The sequence below is a fragment of the Prinia subflava genome, chromosome 5 (genome assembly GCF_021018805.1).
Source record: "Prinia subflava isolate CZ2003 ecotype Zambia chromosome 5, Cam_Psub_1.2, whole genome shotgun sequence".
Lineage (NCBI taxonomy): Eukaryota > Metazoa > Chordata > Aves > Passeriformes > Cisticolidae > Prinia > Prinia subflava.
The window spans coordinates 18,698,212-18,718,245 of NC_086251.1; the positions used below are offsets into that span (position 1 = coordinate 18,698,212).

At 50.3% G+C, this 20,034-nt stretch overlaps 1 protein-coding gene across 5 annotated transcripts in view; it reads right to left on the minus strand.

Annotated features, from left to right (window-relative positions):
- The window catches only part of LOC134551105 (ras association domain-containing protein 8-like), a 33,741-nt gene that overhangs the window by 5,200 nt on the left and 8,507 nt on the right, over positions 1–20,034 (minus strand). Inside the window, exon 1 of one of the 5 annotated variants that reach the window (XM_063398264.1) lies at positions 1,383–2,013. The exons of 3 other annotated variants lie outside the window; for them this stretch is intronic. The gene's annotated coding sequence lies outside the window, so the exon portion shown is untranslated. Of the gene's footprint in view, positions 1–1,382; positions 2,014–12,071; positions 12,204–20,034 lie in introns of those variants that run through there. One more of the 5 variants, XM_063398263.1, reaches the window with a different exon arrangement.

Sequence of the window (20,034 nt, forward strand, 5' to 3'; positions counted from 1 at the left end):
TGCAAGCACAGACTTTTAATGGGTTTGCTGGAATTCCACTGCAACGTCTCTCAAAATTTGACAGAGGGCACTGAGGGATTTTCTAAATAACATTGGAAAAGGTAGATGAACTGCTGGCTGCCCACTTTTGCAATGATATAGAGGGAAGGTGCAGATAATGCACATTTTAATCTTTTCATATTTACATCCAACTCAATTTATCAGACAGGGATTAAGAAATTAAAATAAAGCCTCTTTCTGAACAGAAGCACAACCAAAGGTAGGGTTTGGGAGGGGTGGCCAGGCATAAACACCCATGACAAAGCCCAGGCCCTGACACCAGGGCCCAGTAGTACCACTGGGTACTACTACCTTAAAACAATATCTGTTAGCCTGGGCACACCCAACTTGTGTCTCTTCCAGCAGCTCAACATCTGCACCCATCATAAATTAGAAAAAAATAGGCACAAGCTGTAAAGAACTCAAATATTTGAGCTTACGGTGTTTTCAGGCACTGTGCAAAGGTGTATCTATCTTCCCTGGTTTTGACAGTATCAGTCTTAGCTGAAAGCCCTGGATGGAGTAACACACAGGAAATTTTCAGCCCCTCCGTCTAAGCGGTCACAAACTGCTTTCCCAGCCTCACCTGGCTGGTTGCAGCCCCTCCCTCTTGCAAACTATCCCAAGTTTGCAGCCAGGCTGTGAGAAAGCTTCACCTTAGGTTAAACTCCATTATTTTTTGTTGCCTACTTGAGTAATCAAAGAGAGGGCTTGAAGGGTCATGCCTCTGGTGATGAGGAATTTTAATCATGGTGAGAAAGGCAAGGAGAAACCAGGGAAGACACAGCCTGGTGAGGATGTTCTGCGCAGGTGCTGGGTCCTGTTGGTGCCACCTCCCTGCCCACCTCCAAAACATGGGCACAGCGCAGCCGTCACAAATACCTCAACGCTGAGCTCATGTTTGCCTTGGCTGAGCAGCTGGGGAAAACCGTGGGGTTGAAGGACACCTTGGGTTCGGCCCACCTCCCTGTAAGCCCCAAACCACTGAAATTCGCAAGACGTAAATTTAAAATTGTTTTGGCACCACTCCCCAATCCTGTGTATTCAAGGCTGTAACTGTCCCCTGGCATGGTGCAAAGTCCAGGTGCCACTGTGGCACCACCCAATTCACCCTGAAAGCACTGCTGTTCACCACCCCTAACCTCCCCCACAGCAGCACCCTAACACGAAAACTGGAGCCCAACACATCCCAAAGAACACTTCCTTTCCTCTCCTCTTCCCTGGCCAGGGGCCAAGCTAGTCTCAAATCCGGCTTCTTGTGCCATGAACAAGTAAGGGGGCCAGGAGCTTAAGGATAAACAAGAAAAATAACCCAGCTTGTTGGGTCACACAAACAGCCTCACCTTGCTGGCAGAACGCAGCGGCTGCCGGGTGCTGTGGGAGCGGGGTGGCTGCCGGCACACGGGTCCCGGCACCTGTCCGGGTTCAAACCAGGCACCAATCCCCGGCTCCGCCTCGGCCGGCGTTCCAGGCAATCATTTACCACAGCCCAGCATGCTGTTGCCAAAAAGCTGCGAGAGAGGCAGCCAGCTTTGCTCCCCATGTAAGAGAAACCCCCCAAAAAGCAGCCAGGGCATAATCCCCACCATGTTCTCCAGCAGCCCAAAATCCAGTGGATCTCTATAATTCCTTAGATCCTTGCAAGCACAATGGGTCCTTGCTGTAACCTCTGGGGGTTTTGGGAGTAGTCTCCAGCTTGCTGCCAGGTACAGGATGTTACCTGTCCTCTTGGAGAGGGCTGGGGGCTGCTCCCTTCTCTGCCTGCCCTCCTCCTGCCCTATGGGGAGGATCAGTTCCCACTCAAAACCAGCCTGGCTTCCCCTTTTCCCCCCAAATTCCTGGCCTCACGAGGGAACTGACAGGATGAAGGCTCATCCTTATCTGAGGGGGACCTGCAGTGCTCCTCGAACCTCTCAGTTCCTGCTTGGAAGGGACATCACAGGCCACACTCAGCACCTCATCCCCAATACTCCACCATGACAGCATCAGCCTAGTTCAAAAAAAAAAAACAAAAAAAAACCCACCATAAAACCCCATCAGGTAATGAACCTAAAAACATTCACCTTGCCCCAAGCATCATCTTTGCTGTAACCCACTCAGTTCTTTACCATCACTCAGAACCACAGCAGCTGGGGTGAGACTCATTGCTCCTCTATCAGAGACCCCTCTCTTAATGAGTTTCTCTGCTGACTCCCCACATTAATAGTGGGTGCCTTTGTTACACCACCAGGTAGGAGAAATAATTGGCTTTTTTGGGGGGCAAGAGCTACTTTTCTTGGGGAAGAGCAGCTTCTCAGCAGAAGGCAGGTTTCCAGCTGCCTCTATTTGTATTTGCCCCTGGAGGTCACTTTGATCATGAACCAGAAGCACAGGCAGCTGCCAGGCCCTGCCCCAAAACAGCAGCAGGGAAGCCAGCAGGTGGCTGTGGGTGCCAGGACACATGATGGCTGCTTCCAAAGGCAGCTCATTTTATTCTTACCCCTCCCCACAACTAAATAATTTCTATTGGAGGCAGATTAACAAAATGAATAATTTTCTGTTCCCTTTTCCCATGTGATGGGTCCTAAAATTGAGGGTAGGGATGATTCATACCATGACTTCAACAGATTTCCTAACTGAAAGTCAGAATTTCAAGTGCTAACACTGAAAAGAAAAAAAAAATCTTTAAATTAAAAATCTCAGATCTTGCAGCTTTATGTTGATTCCTGGCACTGCTGTCTCCCAGCTTCCCTGAAACTGTCACGCCCAAGGAAGTGGAGATGGAGGAGTATTTCTGCACGTGCAGGAGGATGAATATCTTGCTCCTGCAAACTGCTATCCTGATGGCTGCTGGGACTCACAAAGGTTTGGTGATTCACCTGGACCTGAAATAATAGAAAATTGGCCAGTCACCCTCCTCACAGAAGTGAGGACCACTCCTGATTTGTAGGGCCACCTGCCATGTCCCCTATGGGGTCTCTCAGAAGCTGAGACAGCATCTTCCAGCCAAGGACTGCAAGCTTCTTTCTACTATATTTTGCCACATGCAAGAATAATAATTAAAAAAATAAATCAAAATCAGTTTCAGAAAACACCCACCCATTTTGCACCAAACAGCAAGGCCTGCTGCAACCCAAATACCAAAGCACCCCAAACACCTCTACCACAACTGCCAAAAAGGAGTTGACCATCTGGGATGAGCGTAAAGGTTTTGAGATGGGCAATCTGCCAGCACTAAGGTTTTACCCATTTTTGTAGGTTCACTCACTCACCAGCCCCTGGCAGGGAACTGGGTATGGGGCCAGGTGGCAGGAGAGCAGCACCACAGGGAAGACTTCCAGGAAAGCCTAATTAAAAGTGAAAGCAATCCAGAAGACCAGCCTTTCGTGTCAGGGTAGGGTCATAAAGACTCATAGTTAATAAACTGCACAAGTACTTGAGAGCAGGCTGTGATGAGCAGGCTGCCATCCATGAAACACCAAGGTGTCCATAGGGACCAGCAGCTTTGAATCCCTTTGGATGCAGTCCAGGAAAATGCTGGGGTACTCCCAGTCCTTTTATTTCTACTTTGAACCTGACCCTCTGGCTCCTCTCCCACCCAATGTCAGGGGGAAACCTATCCTGGCTGCATGCAGACACATCATTAAAAACCCCAACCCAAGACATGAGTAAGCAGCAAGTGGGGAGGAGAGGGGTGGCCCTGTGCTGCCATCCTCCGTGCTGGGGCACTGGCAGGCTGCCTGTGAGTCACTGCCCTGGATCAACTGCTGCGGTGACACATCCAGCAGCTATTTAATACTTCCTGAAGTCTCTTCCTGCTCTAAGCACCAGGCCCAGCTCCTGCACCAAAGGGGAGAGAAGGTACTTGCCCACCTACTGAAACCTCTGGTGGGGCAGAAGCCTCTGTGTTACTCTGGTGACCAGCACAGAGAAGATCCATAAACAACTGAAGCCTCCTGACAACACCTGCAGCAGGTTGGGGGGGATGGAACGTGGTCCAGCTTTCCCTCCAGACCACCAACTGAGTCCTCCTGCCTTGGGGCCCTTTTTTGGAGTGACGACACCTGCCCTTGGCTGAGCTGTTACAGGGACTGAGCAGTTCTGCTGGGCTTTCCATGTTGTGTCCATCCCAGGACAGAAGGCAATGCCGTGGTTAGGGCTGACTGCTGGCCAGTCCAACACTGAGCACGGATCAGCTACACTGAGGTTTGATGCTGTGGCACGTCCCAGGCTGGCAGTTCCCTTGCTGGGCAGAGATGACCATCCACACCTCTGAACGAGCTGTCCGTGCAGCAGAGTCTGGCAACTCATGGTCACTGCCACCACAGCTGGGAGCACCAGGCAAAGCCTGGCCACATGGGGCATGACCTTTCCACCATTCCAGCTTGTCCTGAGGGTGCTGGCCCCAGGATCCTGAAGGAACACCCCCCTGGCCTGGTGCAGGGCAGCCGAGAGGTCACCTCCCAGATGGCAGTGTCCTGTCCTTTAACCCCAGGCCACCAGGGTGCGGGTGGGAGGCTCGCACAGAGGTCCAAACTGGAGCAGTAAATAGGGCACTTCATCCCGGCACAAAGAGTTGACAGGGGTTAAACAAGCTCAAGAGGAGACAAACGAGTCCTACCAGAGTGGTCACAGCCCAGAGAGGCAGCTCTTCATCCTTCCACCGTCACAGGGAGGGTGTGCAAGGGCTTCTCACCCCCAGGCCTAAGGAAGCCGCCAGCTCTTTCGCAAGGCAGCCACAAGTACCCAGAAGCAAGGAAGCAGCAGGCATGGGGCTCTAATTCACACCCAAGCAGCTTATTTAGGGGTGGCCATAATAGCACCATATCCTCAGTTCACCCATCATCCCCCATCCAGCTCCCTCCTCTGATATGTTGTTATAAAGCCCTAAAAATTGGCAAATTACCAACTCAGCAGTTTAACCTGAAGGTGCACTTTTACCAGAAATGTGTGGATGGACCCGAGCCCAAACACCCCCAAGGGTCTGCTGCCTTTCAATAGCAAGCAGCTTTTACTGGGGGCATCCTACAGTGCATAATGCACACTTGGCATCAGCAAGTTACATCCGTCTTTCAGGGGCTTTTTGCACTAAAGGAGATCAAAGGAAAACTATGTCTTGTGGCATTTGCATGCTCGAGAGCTAAAGCATGACTTGAGCCAGAAATCATAGCCCACCACCAAAATCCTTTGGCAGTCCAAGGGGGGGACATGTCCCACACAAGGATCTTGCAATCTTGCAGGAACTGCCCACAGAGACAGATTTCTGGAGAGCCATAAACACCACACCAGCAACCCCCCACTAAGAGAAAAACAGAGGCTTAGAGATTTTCTGCTCCACTTCCTCCCAAAAATTACAGACCCACGCTAACATGCCTGGGGAGGCTGGCCAATGTTAAGCAGGGCAGGAATAGTCAGGGACAAATCTTGCCCAGGGCTGCGACGCAGAATGGGGACAGTCCTCAGGGTGATGGCCTTCAGCAGGGATTTAGGGGAGGGAGGCTCACATCATGAGCTTAGTGTCAAAGACATTTACTCCATGCCACCTGCACCAGCCAGGATTTCAGGTTTCTAACCCAAGCTTTTGGGTCTGCTACAGCATCAGATCCACATGGAAACAGAAGAAACAGAAACAGCAATATAAAGAAGCCGGGAAACCTTTTCTCCCTCTTAGACAAGATTAAGATTTGTGGCCATGGCAGGTCAGCATGGAGAATCACATGAAAACATCAAGAATCACAGCCAGTGACATTTTAGGTATGATTACTAGTCAGTCCACTCCACAGATGAGCCACCAACCAAAAGCTCATTATAAATTAAAAGCAGTAAAAACACCCCTCCACCTACTGCACACACTCACATTACAGCATTTCAGCCTGGAAGCAGAGGGATCATCTTTCCCACCTTCACGCATCATGTTTCTGCCTTGCAGCACTGATGGCTACTGTCCATGGCAGGAGAGCTGGCAGGGCTGGCTAGGAAAGTCTGCCCTGAACACGGAGGTTTGCAAGGGAACCATTAGCAGCACCTGCTATTCCTGTAACCATTACCATCACCCCCAGTCCCACATGTGAACAGTGACTTCATGAAAGCAGCTGGAAGTAAATCCATAGTTTCTTCCCAGGGGGAAGAAGCAAAATTAACAATGAGCAACAGTGTGTAGCTTAGAGAGGAAAGAATAAAGGCTTTTGCACTGCCATGCTCTTTTTTTTTCTTGTGCAATTGAGTGCATCCTGATGCAGCGCCCAGGATGGACCCGGCTTTGCCCCCAGTACAGGGGCAGGACTGGTTCTAGGCATCTTGGGGCTCTAGGCTGATCTAGATTAGGTTCATCATCTTTAGGCGATGACTCACAGTCCAGCTCCTAAAAGGCAAGCTCTGAGGGGTATTTGCCAAGGCATCCACACAAACACAACCATGGCACTCATATGCTAGCAGGTCCAGAATATCTGCTGTGCTCATCTTCCACAGCAATCAGTCATCAGCGAAAGCACGATGCAGTTTGGGAACATTTCCCTGTTATTACACACAGTCCATTCCCCAAGTCAAAAACAGCTTGTATTTCTCACCACGCGGAAGACAGGAGGAATCTTGAGAGGCAAGAGCCTGCTCAGGCCTTGGAAATACTCCTCCCCAGCCAAAGAAGAGAACTTCCATTCCCCCCCACCTTCAAGGGCAAGACAAAAATGGGGAAAACCCAGCCAACGAGGTCGCTCTGCCAGTGCCTCCAGAAGAGCCAGAAAGGACCCTCAAAGTGCAGGTCCCGTGAGATGCTTGCCCAGTCCAGCCCAGAGGATGAGATGAGCCTTGGCCACCTATAATGCAAGTGGAGACAGACACTCTCCCTCTCTCCTGTCAAATTCATCAACAATTTCATCCCCATAGGATTACAGGAAAATTCAGGCTCTGCAGCTGTCCTACAAGTGGGACCAGGACATAAAAAAGCCGAATGACCTAAAAATATTGTCCCTCCAACCTGGCTTCCAGCCTCCTTTAAAAGTGCTGGTCTCAGCCATCAGCAATCCTTTCCATTCCAATTCTCCTCCTACAGGAGAGGGTAATTAACAAATTAGCAAATGCACAACCAGGGATAAAGCTTCCAGATTTTATTCTCCATTTCCAGAATAACTTGCAGTTTCCTACCCTGCTTCAGAAAGCAGCCACATTTCAAGGACACACTGCTGGGTGTGCAGAGGAGAGGATGCACAGATGAACATGCAGGTGCATGCTGTCATGGATATTTATTTATAACTTTGTAGGATTAAAAAGGATTTTAATGACCCTTCGCAGAGAGCTGAATAGGCTCCTTTCTCTCACATGCTCAGACACAAAGACAAATAAACAAGAGACTCAGAATGAATCCTGGCTGGAATCTTTGATAAGACCCTTGGGTATTTTAGAAGTCTCTGCTTTCACACTACCTGGCATATGACTAATTAGGTGGAGGTGCTATCAATCACTGCCTGAATTCACTCAGAGACAATAAGCTCTTTAAAGCAGTCAAATCATGGCACATCTCTGGAGAGGCAAGTGCATCTGGGACATCCATCCAGGGGTACACATCACAGTCCTACAACAAGTGATGGAAATCTTGGCTGCACAACCAACTCTAATCCCCCAAACTGCCTTGCTGGACTTCTGGCTGAAGAGCTTTTAATGCCAGCAAAGTGCTCCATCTCCTGCTCCATACATAGATCCAGCACCTAATGATACCTGAAGGATCAAAATGGACAGGAAGGTGTGCTGGGGACTGGGCCAGCACTCCTCCCCGCACAGAGTGGGAGCCTCAATAAAAATACATTGTTTCTTCTGAAGCATTAGGTGCTTAATCCTCATGCAGCTAATGCTCACAGGGGGTTGCTTTGGGGAAATACTTACTTCTGAACTTCCTAGCCCAACTTCTTTATACACCCAGGAGGTCATTAAAAAGCCAAATGAATTCAAAGAGGACAATACCAAATCCAGTATCTCAGCCTAGGCAATCCTCAAACTGCATTAAAGCACTCCAAAAATACTTGAGAAAGAGTTTTGAGGGACAGCTAGTCCTCAGCATGGAGCATCTCAAAGATTCAAAGCCATGTTTTTAGCACCTCCACTCCTGGGTCCCAATGATGCCTCCCTTCCAGAATGGGAGTGCCAATGTCCTTTTCCAACATACAACGCTGAGTATGCAAGATTTTTAAAAGACTAGAAACAATAGAAAAGGTCTTTAAAAAAACCAACAAAACCACTCAAACAGGAATCCTTTAACCCGTGCAGACAGTGTTTTTTCCGCACTGATGGTGGACAAGCAGGAGTACTTTGGATCAGGTATGATGTGGTACAGGCCCTGTGCCCGGGCTGGGTTAACCCTGGGAGAGCCTTGCAGAGTCGCTCCTTTGGGATGGGACCATGAGGACTTGACAAGCTGCCCTGAGAAAGTCCCATCCCAGAGGAGTCAGGGCAGGGAGAAGAGGAAGGAGAGGAAGCCTGGGAAACACCTGACTTTCAACAGGCACAAACCATCAAATAAAGACCTGGGCATACTGGTCAAGAGCCGGTCATGGCAGACCATGAGCTGCTTTCTGCCAATTAAGCTGTTCCTCAGAGAAGAGTGTGTGTGTTTTTGTACTGCAGGAACCAGCCAGCACAGATCACAACAAGCAAAGGGGTCCACCCAGCATTGCCACTGCAAGTATGTTTGGCTCCTAGCAGAAAGGAGTGCTGACACCTCCAAACATTGCCAGAACTTGGAAAAGAAAATAAAAACTGGCAAGTGAAAACAGCAACCACAAAGCCTCCAAAAAGAAAAAAAACCCCAACACAATCCATCTTTATTCTTATCTAGAGATGCCTGTGGTGTTTATCCAACCTGCTGCACACTACCAGCTGCCTCAGGGAAGCATCCAGAGGCACAGACCAGCTCCCTGCTGCACACTCACATTTCCTGGGGAAAGCACTGTTCACAGCAGGAATCATTAAACCAGCAAGAACCCTACAAGTGCCCTCCCTGTCAGACAGCTTCACATCATCATCTGGGTGCCAATGGTCTACCTGGGCTGGCAGGAATAACAGGGAGCAAAGGGGAGGCTGCCACACACTGTGTGGGCTTCTCTGCCAACACAGCCACTCTCCTGCAGGGTGCTCTAGGTGCCTCCAAAGTCCCTGCTGTGCTCAGGAGCACAATGCTAGGTCTAACACCACGGAGGACATCCATGGGAGGCTCTGGACCCCAAAGGGCTGTTGTGACCACTGTGACATTCCACTGTCAGGCAGGAGGCACCTGAGGGGACACAGGAAGGGTTGAGCAGGAGAGTCCAGAGACGAAGAGCTCCAGCAGATTCTGTGTGCTGTAGCAGGGTTAGGAAGCAGCAGCAAAAGAAGCCTTCATGGCTCAATTGTCCTGAATTTTCCGCCTATGTGTTTGGTTGAGAAGTGTTTCAGGTTATTTCCCCCTCATGCCCTCCTCCTTTCTTTTTTTTAAAGCAACTAGTTATTCTAGATGACTAGCCTGAGGCAGCTGGAAGCACCCCAACCCTCAAGAAAGTGCTGACTCCAGCCCACAAAAAGCCAGACAATCAGCTGCTTTTAGGAGCTCCTGGACTTGGCATCTGAAAAACTGAAGGACATAAAAATGTTAGCAATCCTTTACAACAACAGGATTCTGTTAAAAACCCTCAGTGCAGCCATGCTTAAGCATTAATTTGAATACACAGGTTTACAAGGGCATAGACAAGTTTGGACAGATTAAAGAACATCCTTTAAAAAGATGCTCTTGAAAACAATGCATACACACAGAACTGATATTTAAAGTGTCCCTCACGCCTTTATTTAAACATGGGCACAGAGCAACCCATTGTCAAACAGCACGTGGATCTCTGCCTAGCTCACCACAGCACCCAACCTCCCATGACTCCAGAAAACACTCTGCTCTGAAGCCTTGCCACACACATCACTGCCTCCCAGCCAGGAAGGATTAACTCCTTATCTGGAATTGGTCCCAAAGCATTCCCTCCCCAGCACATGGAGAAGCAACAGAACACGGGCATAGGTCCATTCTGAACCACCACTGGAGGTTTTTCCTATGGAAGATGGCATGAACAAGGCAGGACAGAGAGATGCTGGAAAACAGGGAAGGAGTGAACCAGTGTGGACCATGCAGATGCACTCAAGCAATATTTCCCTGCACCACAGGGTGATGGTGAAGGCAACCAGAGGACACATCTCCACTATGCAGGTGGCGAACACACGTTCCCAGATTATTGCTTGGGTCTGCCTCTTTAAGTCCCGGGTAAAACTAATTTCCATGTCCCTCTCACACTCATTTGCAAAGAGTTTTATATTTTAGAGCAACTGGCATTAGAGCTCTTGCAGTTCCCAGTGCTGTGAGTGCTGGGCATCCACGGGTGCTGAAAGCAGCACTCCCTGGCCTCACAAGTTTGTACGACATGGTGGAATAAAGGCTCCAGGAAGATGTGTGCACTTGTGGCAGCTTCTGGATTTCCATGCCATTTCTATCAAGGGGGCGTGGGGAAGCCAGCAGAGATATGCCGAGAGAGAGTCCAGGCACCGTGCTCAGGCTCCCCCAGCAGATAACCGGGATGTGGGAGGATTCCTGGCATTCCAACGGCACCAACAGAAGGTAAGAACATCCCCCCTTCCCCACAGCCCCTTCCTGAGAAGACACCACCAGCACTGCCTGATAAGGAAAACAAGCAGCGTTCAGAAAACGCTTCCCACTCCTACCCACTGCAGATACAGCATGTGCTCACGGTTCTCTCTCTTCTCCACAAGCAGAGCTGCAGCTCCTGCCTCCCGCGGGGCGCAGCTCCCGGCAGGCTGCCCTCGGGGCCGGCTGACAGGTGTGGTCAGCACCGCTGCCCGCTCGGCAGCGCAGCCCCGCGGTTCGTGCCCCCACACGCCGCCGGGGCCCGCTGCCCGCCTGCAAGCCCCGGCAGAGCCCGGGGCCGGGCCGGCAGCACCGGCAGCCCGGGGAGCTGGCCCCGCTCACGGCGACGAGCAGCCAAAGCTCCCTTCGCGCCTCTTCCGACCATTTCTCACCCGTGTCCGCCTAATTGCTCCTGAAATCAGCCATTCCAAGGGGAGTGCCACGGGCTGTGCCTGAGGCAGCCACTCGGAGTGAGAGGTGCATGGCTGTGACCCTTTCTTCTGTGCAATGCCCTTGAACCCACGTTTGGGTTTTTAACCTGCACTTACAAAGTGCTGTTGCAGGGCAGGGAAAAACCCAACCAAACAGGAGAGGAGTTTGGTGTCCCGTCCCCCCGCTCCTCCTCCCCGCAGCAGGCCACAAGTGGAGTTACGAAACAACCTGCCAACCTGCCGGCAGAGTTCACGGAAGGCATCAGAAGTATGCGGCTGGAGCCTGGCTCTTATCGAGGAATTTAACCCCTCTCCTCTGGGAGACGGAGACGTCTCTGAAGGGAGAAAGGACGGGCGGTTTCGCCCCACGGATGCGAGGGGAGGAGGCTCCTGGCCCGGGCAGCCGAGCCCCCCACGCGGCCCCGGCTGCTCCGCTGGCGCCCCTGGCCAGCGCTGGCAGCGCGGGTGCCGCTCCTGCCCGCGGGCCTGGGCGCACCGAGCCGGCGGCCGGAGCTGCTGGGAGCGCCTCGGGCGGCTGGAGGCACAGCCACCCGCTGCTCGACCGACCGGGACGCGACAGGGGAGGCACCGGGCAGGTGGCAGCGGCGCTCGGGGTCTCACCAGTGCCGAACGCCGCTCCCAGTCACCCCAGCCCGGGCTCTCCTTACGGGATCCGGGGTTACTGCGGTGCTCTGCCCCGAGGCAGCTGCTCGCCGCCCTTGCCCCACTCGGCAGCCCCGTGGGGCTGTCCCCCGCCCCGGTGGGCCCTGCCAGGGCGCCGGCTGCCCCGGGGCCGGCTCTCTCCGCGGACACCCGGGGCCAGCTGCCCCGCCTCAGCCGCAGCCCCCCTGCTCGGGGCCGCTCCCGGCGCTACCGGCCCGGCTGCGGCAGGGCAGGGCCGCGCCCGGTGCTGCAGAGCAGCGGCAGCCGCCGCCCGGGAGGCCCGGCCCGGCCCCGCCGCGCCCGTGCGCACTCACCTGCTGCCGGCCCGGCCGCGGCAGCGCAGCTGCGGCTCCGGCTCCTCTCCTGGGCGGCGGCGAGCGGAGCGCCCCGCTCCGCAGCGCGGAGCCGCGCCGAGCTCAGCGCCGCCCCCGCGCCCCGCCCCGCCCCGCCAGGTGAGCGCCGCCCCCGCCAGGTGAGCCCCGCCCCGCACACCAAACTCCCCCGCACCACCTCAGATGTTTAAAAAAAAAGGCTCGAATTCTTATTTTTTTAAAAAAAGTCTTAAATTCTTCTTTTAAAACCTCCCCCAACAACCTTAAATTCTTCTCTTTTAAAAAAGTCACAAAACCTCTCTAAAACCCCAATAGATTAAAATTCTGATTTTAAAATAAAGTCTTAAATTCTCTTTTTTGGTTGCTTTTTTCAGAACTCATAAATTCTACATTTCCCCCCTAAACTCTCAAATAAAAATAAAATTCTTAAATAAACTTTCAAAAAGTAGTGAATTCTTTTATTTGAAAATATTATTAAATTATCTTAAAATAAAATCTGAAAACATTATCATGTTTTTAAAAAGAAGACTTAAAATCTCCCTTTCTAAAAACAAACCAAGCAAAACCATCCAGTACTTCCCTACCCTTGACTCTCTGCTCTGTGGGGCCATATGGGCAGGCTCATTCCTGCTTGGAAGTGCTCAGCCTGTCCCACAGCAGGGCCCAGACCTCCACCCGCCCCAGCAGGTCCCTGAGCAGAACAGAGAAAACAATCCCTTCTCTGAGAGGAAGAGCTGCGCCTGCTGCAGGAGGAGGCTGCAGCCCTGGAGCCCCGTGCCCTTCAGCCGGCCGGGGGCTTAGAGCGCCGCAAAACCGCAGAGAGAGGATGGCAGGGAGACAGGTTCAGCTGGTTTTGGAAGAAGCAGGTGTCTGCTGCCACGCTGCAGGCTTTGGAAACTTCTCACCTCCTCCCTCCATCAGCGTTTCCCATCCTGACTCTCTAAACACCTGCCTGAAAGCTTCCCCCACCCTGCATGCCAATATTCTTCCTCCATGGCCCCCCAAGAAATGGGGATAGCTGTGATGCCATCAGCAGCTCATCCTTGAGGTCTCTGCTGGTGAAGGTGCTCCAGCAAGGCCTGTGCTGGTGCAACCCCAGTGCCAGACCCACAGTTACCTTTATATTTCTTTATCCAGAATGTCTTGTGAAATGTTCTACTACTCACATGAAAGGACCACCCACCCATCAGACCCTGGATCACGAGGTGACTGCTCCAAAACAGATCTCAGGTTTGCTGCTCCACCACAAAATGTGTGCTAATTTTAACTTATGGTTGGAAAAATCCCCATCTCATGCGAGCCTTATGATATCCTTATCTAAGGTTTATGATATCTTTAACAACTCCCTTCTCCACATGGAAGCTGCTGGGATTAGGAGGTGATGCAACACACAAGTCCCTAGCTGTCACTCGGCAGCTTTAATTGGGTTTTTAAATGAAGTTTTCTGTTGTTCTGACATATTCCTCATAATTATGATCTCCTAAAATCAGATAGTACATCTGGCGCTCCGTAACACAGGCCATGCCCTGGAGACCTTACAGCACAGGAGGAACAAAGATCTATAAAAGAAAACAACAAAGGCTGTTCTCAGGAGATACATATCTTATTTAATAGGTTGGATACTCTTCTGAGATCCCAATCAGACACAAGCTGAGCAGAGATTCATTTACCACTAGCAAGGATGGTTGCCTTTCTTTTAAGAAAAAGATTTTGAATTTTAAATCTTTCTACCTTTAGCAGGTTGTAAAAAGATTGGAAATCTCTTTTCAATTGTAAAATTATTACTGTGAAAAATAAATAAACTAACTCTGACACATATATCTGCATGATCCCTTGATTCCTCACCCTATGAAAAGTTCTCCACACCTTCCTTCAACTAAGATGGATAAAAATGTCCAATGTATAGTTTTGGACCAGTGTGCTTTCCTAGACTGGCTCATGGACCATCCTCTCCAGCCATAGCTCTGTCTCAGCCCACCTTCAGATTTATCCCTAAATCTCCTGTGATTCTGAGGCCATGTCCAGGGACTGACCAGGATCAGTGACTGAGCCGATTTCTGGGTTTGTGCCCACTGGCTCCTCACTGGGTTTTCTACAGGTGTATCTTAGAGTTTTGAGAAGTTGTGTCCTCATTGTACACTGAGCAGCCAGGCTGCCTTAGGGAGGAGAACAATGCTGTCTCAGCATCCTGAGCTGTTGAATCATAACCAAGCAGGTCCTTTGGTCTCTCCAGCAGCAGATGAGATAGTAATCCTATCTTAAGTTTCCCCAAAGAAGATGATGCTGTCTCACTGCTGTGCTCACAAGCACAACGAGGAGTGTCCTGATTCTGAGGCTTCAGATACAGAACATGTTTGCACAAAAATCCCCTCCTGAGTACTGTGGGTGAGCAGCAGGTCACCAGCTACAGCCTCCCTTAGCAGAGCACATCTTCCCTGGGACAGGCACCCAAGCCCAGCAGTGTTAGTCTGTGCTACAGTCCATGGTCAGTGTGGGACACGAGGGGAAAATGGGTATTTGAGGAACCAGAATCTGCAGAGCTGTTGGGTTTTGGCTTTTGGCACAAACCCAAAACCCTCTGAGCTGTGGTTGGGAAGGAAAAGAAGAGGAAAGATTCTTTTTCAGGCCTATATCTAAAAGGAAAGAGTGGGAAGCCAGATTTTCAGAGGTGCCTCATATCCCCTGCTCCCCACAGGAGCTGGATGTAGTCAGCATCACGGCTGTCAAACCTTTCTGCCTGCTTTCCTTTCCTTCTCCCCTTGACACGGACTCCTTGAGGCCATGGGAATGTGCCTCCAGATCGGGCAAGCCTCAGGAAATTTGTCAGTCACCATCCTTTCCTGACAGAGCTACAACATTTCTTGTGCCTCAGAGAAATTACCCAGTGCATCCCTTGCCTGGCTGAGCACACAGAAGGGCGTTTTCCCCAGAAGATGAGCTGCCCTCTCGAATAAAGACAGTTGCCCCCAAGTCCCAGCATTTCCAGGAAAGCCCTGGCACCAGGAGAGAAAAGTGGCCAGTACCATACAGCAGGTTGACTTTCTCATGCAGCAGACACCCTCTACCTCAAAAGCTGTAATCCAAAGCTAGAAGTGAGGACCTCTCTCTCTCTCAACAATATGCATAAATAATACATATAATTACCTCTATAAAAATATTTTTATATATATACACACACACAAGAGTACTGTCTTCTGTTGCCCAATACACATTTGTAGCAGCGTTACAAAGTGCCCATTGACCCTTTCAGTGCTCTTAGGGCTTTTGGAAGGTTTGGAAGGTATTAAGTTTTTCCAGGTTTCTTTGGAAGATTTTGAACTCACTGTATATTTTCTGGCAAGGATTTTATTTTGTGACCATACACCATTTTGGTGAGAGACAGAAGATGCTGCCTCAAGTGTAATAAAAGGGCTTCTCTGGAAGAATTTTTTCCTCTGTTTCTAGGACAACAAGAGACATGAGAAAGAAAAGATCCTGCAGCATCGCAGGAAAGCCAAACTAGGGCTTGGCACTGCAGAGCCCTGCAGCTGACTGCCAGGGTACTACAGACTGTATCCCCTCATTTCTACCCACAACTTTGCTTGGGCTAGGGCTTGCAGGAAGGAGAGACCTTGGTCTGGTGGGTAAATGACCTGTTCTCCTTCAAGGGCAGGCCTTCTGCCCTCTGAACTGTGATGTATTTCCTGTCCTCCTGCTTTATTCCTTCCACTTCTGCAGCAAGCCTGGAAAAGTTGCTGAGCCCTTGTCTTCTGTGGCTGCAAGGAATGGGGATGCTCACCAGCAGCCTGCAGGGTTGCAGTCTGAATCAGTAAACTTTCTGGCTGCTCTGGGCTGATGTCTTTGGATTGCCCTGTGTAGGCACACAGCCCTTTCCCAAAGCACTGGTGGCCACTGCAAGGTCTGCATGTGCCTCTCTGCTTTGCACACCTCTGGTGGTGGGACCTGTGAAGGGAGACCTGCAAAGGGTCTCATGAAAAGTGGTGCCCAGCACACTCACGGTACAAGATCAATATAAAACCCATCATTGAACCAGAGCCAAAAATTCCAGGTCTCTACATCCCCCAGAAATCTGCATTGCCTGGTCTTTGCTAGAATGGCTCTTGCAAAAGGTCCAGACAAGCAAAATCTACTTTCAAAACAAAAGTGAATAACTCAAAATTAGAAGGAGGGCTCTCACATCTCCCCTTTGCAATAAAAAAGTAGGGGGAAAAAGTGGTTTTGTTAGGTTGGATTTTAGCTGCATTCCCATTCAGCAACCCCCAGGGGAGAGCATGGCTGGATCATTACAACTTCATTGCCATTCCCCACTTCAAACAGCAAGTTGAGCTGTGTGACACTGGGAGCAGGGGAGGAAAGAACAGCTGAAGCAATGGTGGATGGAAGTGAGAGAGAAAATGGATGGGAGAAACAGAAAGGGGCAAAGACAACAGTATCAGGAGAACAAAAGATGCCCAGGGCATATCCCACAAGGTTTTGTTTCCCGTCCAGGTGCTGGGCAGAAGACCTGCTTTTCTCCTAGGAAATAGCCTCATTAATTATGGCTGTTGAGTATGGGAATGCAACAGCTCTTTGCCATTCTGCTGCTGGGCTAGCCTGTGACCTGAGCCGTTCGGGTTTCCCAAGCATTTAGCAGTGTGGTCATGCTAATTTAGTTCGGTTTTTCAAAGGCTTGTGGGGAAAAGTCCTCTTCTTCCCAGAGGCATTGAAAGTTTTGACCTCCTGACCCTCCCTTTTACTAGGAGGTTCAAAAGCAGCATTGCAGCTGTTAAAGTTTTTCTTCATGCCTCAATGATTCTCTGATGGGGGACCAAGCTGGTGTTTATCTAGGCTTGACCTCTCTTCATTGAGCCCGGAGATGTCTCTTTCCTTCAGTGCTACAGGCAGGGCAATGCTGGAAACCTCCCTGCTTTGCCATTCACTCCCTCCCTGCATGCAAACGCACCAGAACCCATTACTAATCCATCCCCCACCAGGAGCTGGGCTTCCCGGCACTGATCCCATTTGTCCATCACACTGCAGATTCATTTACATTTAATCCACCATGACTTGTCTATGAAACACAACCCTCCTCCTGCTCTGATGCTGGAACCCATTTGGCTTCCAAAAGTCAACTGCTGGTTTCAGGGAAAGGAAAAATTCCCCTTCCCAACAGGCTGGCCTGGCACGGACCTTTGGTGTCTCATCCTCCCCTCCTCTGCCAAGGCTCATTTTTTGCAGGGGATATCCTCCCCTTAATTTACATCTTTGTCACCACATCCAGGGTGACAGGCTCCCTCTTCCCCAAGGGCCGAGATCCATCCAGGCACTTGAGCACAGGTTTAACATCATGCATCTTGTTTCAGGATGTCACTCACATGTCACGTCCCTTAGCTGAGACATTGAGAGAGATGGCCTGATCGGTAACTGTTGTATCCTGGATATTTACTCACAGCAGCCCGATTCTCAAGGCAGCACAGGGGCAGTGCCTTCTGCTTTATCACAGGTCTCACCAGCTCATCTCAGTGCTGGAGCATTAGGTTAGGATGCAAAGTGAGGTAAGGCAGGAGAGAAAACCTCTCTGAACTACTCGTCGCTGGAGCTGTGGGATTAACCACATTCACACCGACAGGTTAGGGTCATTAACGTAGTCATTAAAAAAAGGGAGAGTCCTGCTGCGAATAATGGCAGGTGCTTCACACACTGGCAGGTGCCTGGTCCCTGTGGTGGAGGCTTGAAGGTGCTGAGATAGTGATGAGTGTGAGACATCTCCAAGGCAGGAGCAGCACTCACCCTTTTTACACCTCTCCTGCCATCTGAAAATGGCAAGCACAGGAACATGCTTGGATGAAGGACTGAACTACCCTGGATGATGCCCCCAGTGCTCACGTTGCAGAGCACTCTGCAGAAAGGTGCTTCTGGTTGAAGCTGGGATAGGGGCCTGTGCTCTGGGCTCCTGACCCCTGCTCAGTTATTATCTCTTTAGGTGAGCTCAGCTTCTCGAGCTGCAAAACTGGGATAATGTTTACTTTGCTTCCAGGGGTGTGGAGGAATAATTAATTAATGTTTATGAAATGCTTTCAGATCCTTGAACAAGAGGGGTGAGATAAGCAGCAAGGGTTCATGAGATAGGTGGGAAGCATTATGATGAATTATTGCATTCAAAGGTAAATTACTGCTATTGCTGCCTAATAAGCAGACACAGCCACTAGACTCTGACAATCTGATTTCTAACTCTGTTAGCTCCTTTTCTCCTCCTTCTTCCCAATGAAAATGTGGTTTCATCTTTGCTACTCACACCCAGTTGAAGTTGACTACGATAACCTGATAAATCATGTGAGGCTGACCCTGGTGCCTGTGGAAGAGACCTGCTGCAGGACAGCTTGCACCACTGCCATGAGCTCCTCACCTCTGACAGCATCTGCGGGAGGCAGGCTGCTTGTCCTCTGCAGTGGGGACCATCCCCAGACACAGTCTCCATCCAGCTTCAAGCAGCAAACTTGCTGTGTGAGCAGCAAAGCCTGTGGCAGGTCAGGAGACGAGAGTGCCCAGGTGTGATCCCACCACTCACGGTCACCACCCCTCAGGTGAGCTGGGAAATGTCCTTGTGCATGTTTCTAGCCCAGCCTTTGCTTAGAAAGGCTCAAGTGCCAGGAAAGGCCTGGCACTGGTGATGGGTGGGAGGGCACAGGGGCAGTGACACGGCGAGCAGGCACACGGGAACTCCAGCTGCTCTAAGCTTGGCTGAAAGCAGTCCTTAGGCAGTCTGGCCCTCTTTGATTGGAAACCAAAGCCAACCTGACCTGTTTTAAAGCAGTGTGAGTAATGTGAATCCCGGGCTGGTGTGAGCAGGTTTTTCTGGTTCTTGCTCCAGCTTTTCTCCCTCCTTCCCTGCCTGGGCTCCCAGTTTAGAGCTGGAAGGGCACCTGAGCCTGGCACAGCTTCCACTCTTTAGGACACCTTTTCCTGCTCTCTACCTGTGCCATTCCCATTGGCCACTAATTGCTTTTCCAACACCATGCCTCAGAAGCCACCTGCCAGGTTGTGCTCTCAGAATCCCCCATTTCACAGCCAGCCCCACATCTTCAGCCTCCAAGCCCTCTCACCACCAGCACTGGAGGTTCTCTTCCACATCTCACTCTGCTGGTGCCAGATGTCAGAGCAGAACACAGTCTTGCACCAGCTCTGTGCCTTACTGCTACCCAGGTGGGGACCTTGGGCAGAAATAAAGAGTCCCAAGCCTGGATTGCTTTTGATACTGACTTGGACATCCAAGGCCACCCCTACACTTAAGTTTGTAAAGTACAAGCAAGTTTTCTAGTTTCTAATTGTCCTTTTCATACTCAAAACCTTTCTTGTTAATTTTTTTTCCCTGCCAGGTAGACCAGGGTTATGTATGAAGACCTCAGTTCAGTAAGATAATTACCCTTGGGCTGGAACCCAACAGTGCAGGATTTAAGCCTGAGTTTCAGTCCTGTTGAGTCAAAGGTCTTTGGAGAACAGGACTGAAGACCTAAAATCATTCCAGTTCCTCTGTTACTCCCTGGGAATTCCAGTCTGGTGGGAAAGCAGCTATCTTTTAAAAGTGCAGTGAAGATAACGATAGTTATCTTTAGTTGATCAAATCCTAGCTAGATCCTATATGTACCTGAAACACACAAAGAATATCTAAACAAAGAAGAACAGAGATATTTTTGTTTTCCTCTTGGACAAAATTTTGCAGTCTTCATTTTAATTTTAAAGATAAATTGCTATCATCTTCAAGGGACTGATTTCTCATTAGCTATCGATTTTACATGAAGATGTGATTTGTCAGGATATTTGTCTGCTCTCCATATCCAGAGTACTCGAGTAGGATAGATAATGTCAACTGGAATACATTTGGGGAGACAAATAGAAAATAGATTTCATAACCTTCTCTGCTGAGAATAAATAGTGCCCAATACTCTACAAAGTATCACATAACCAG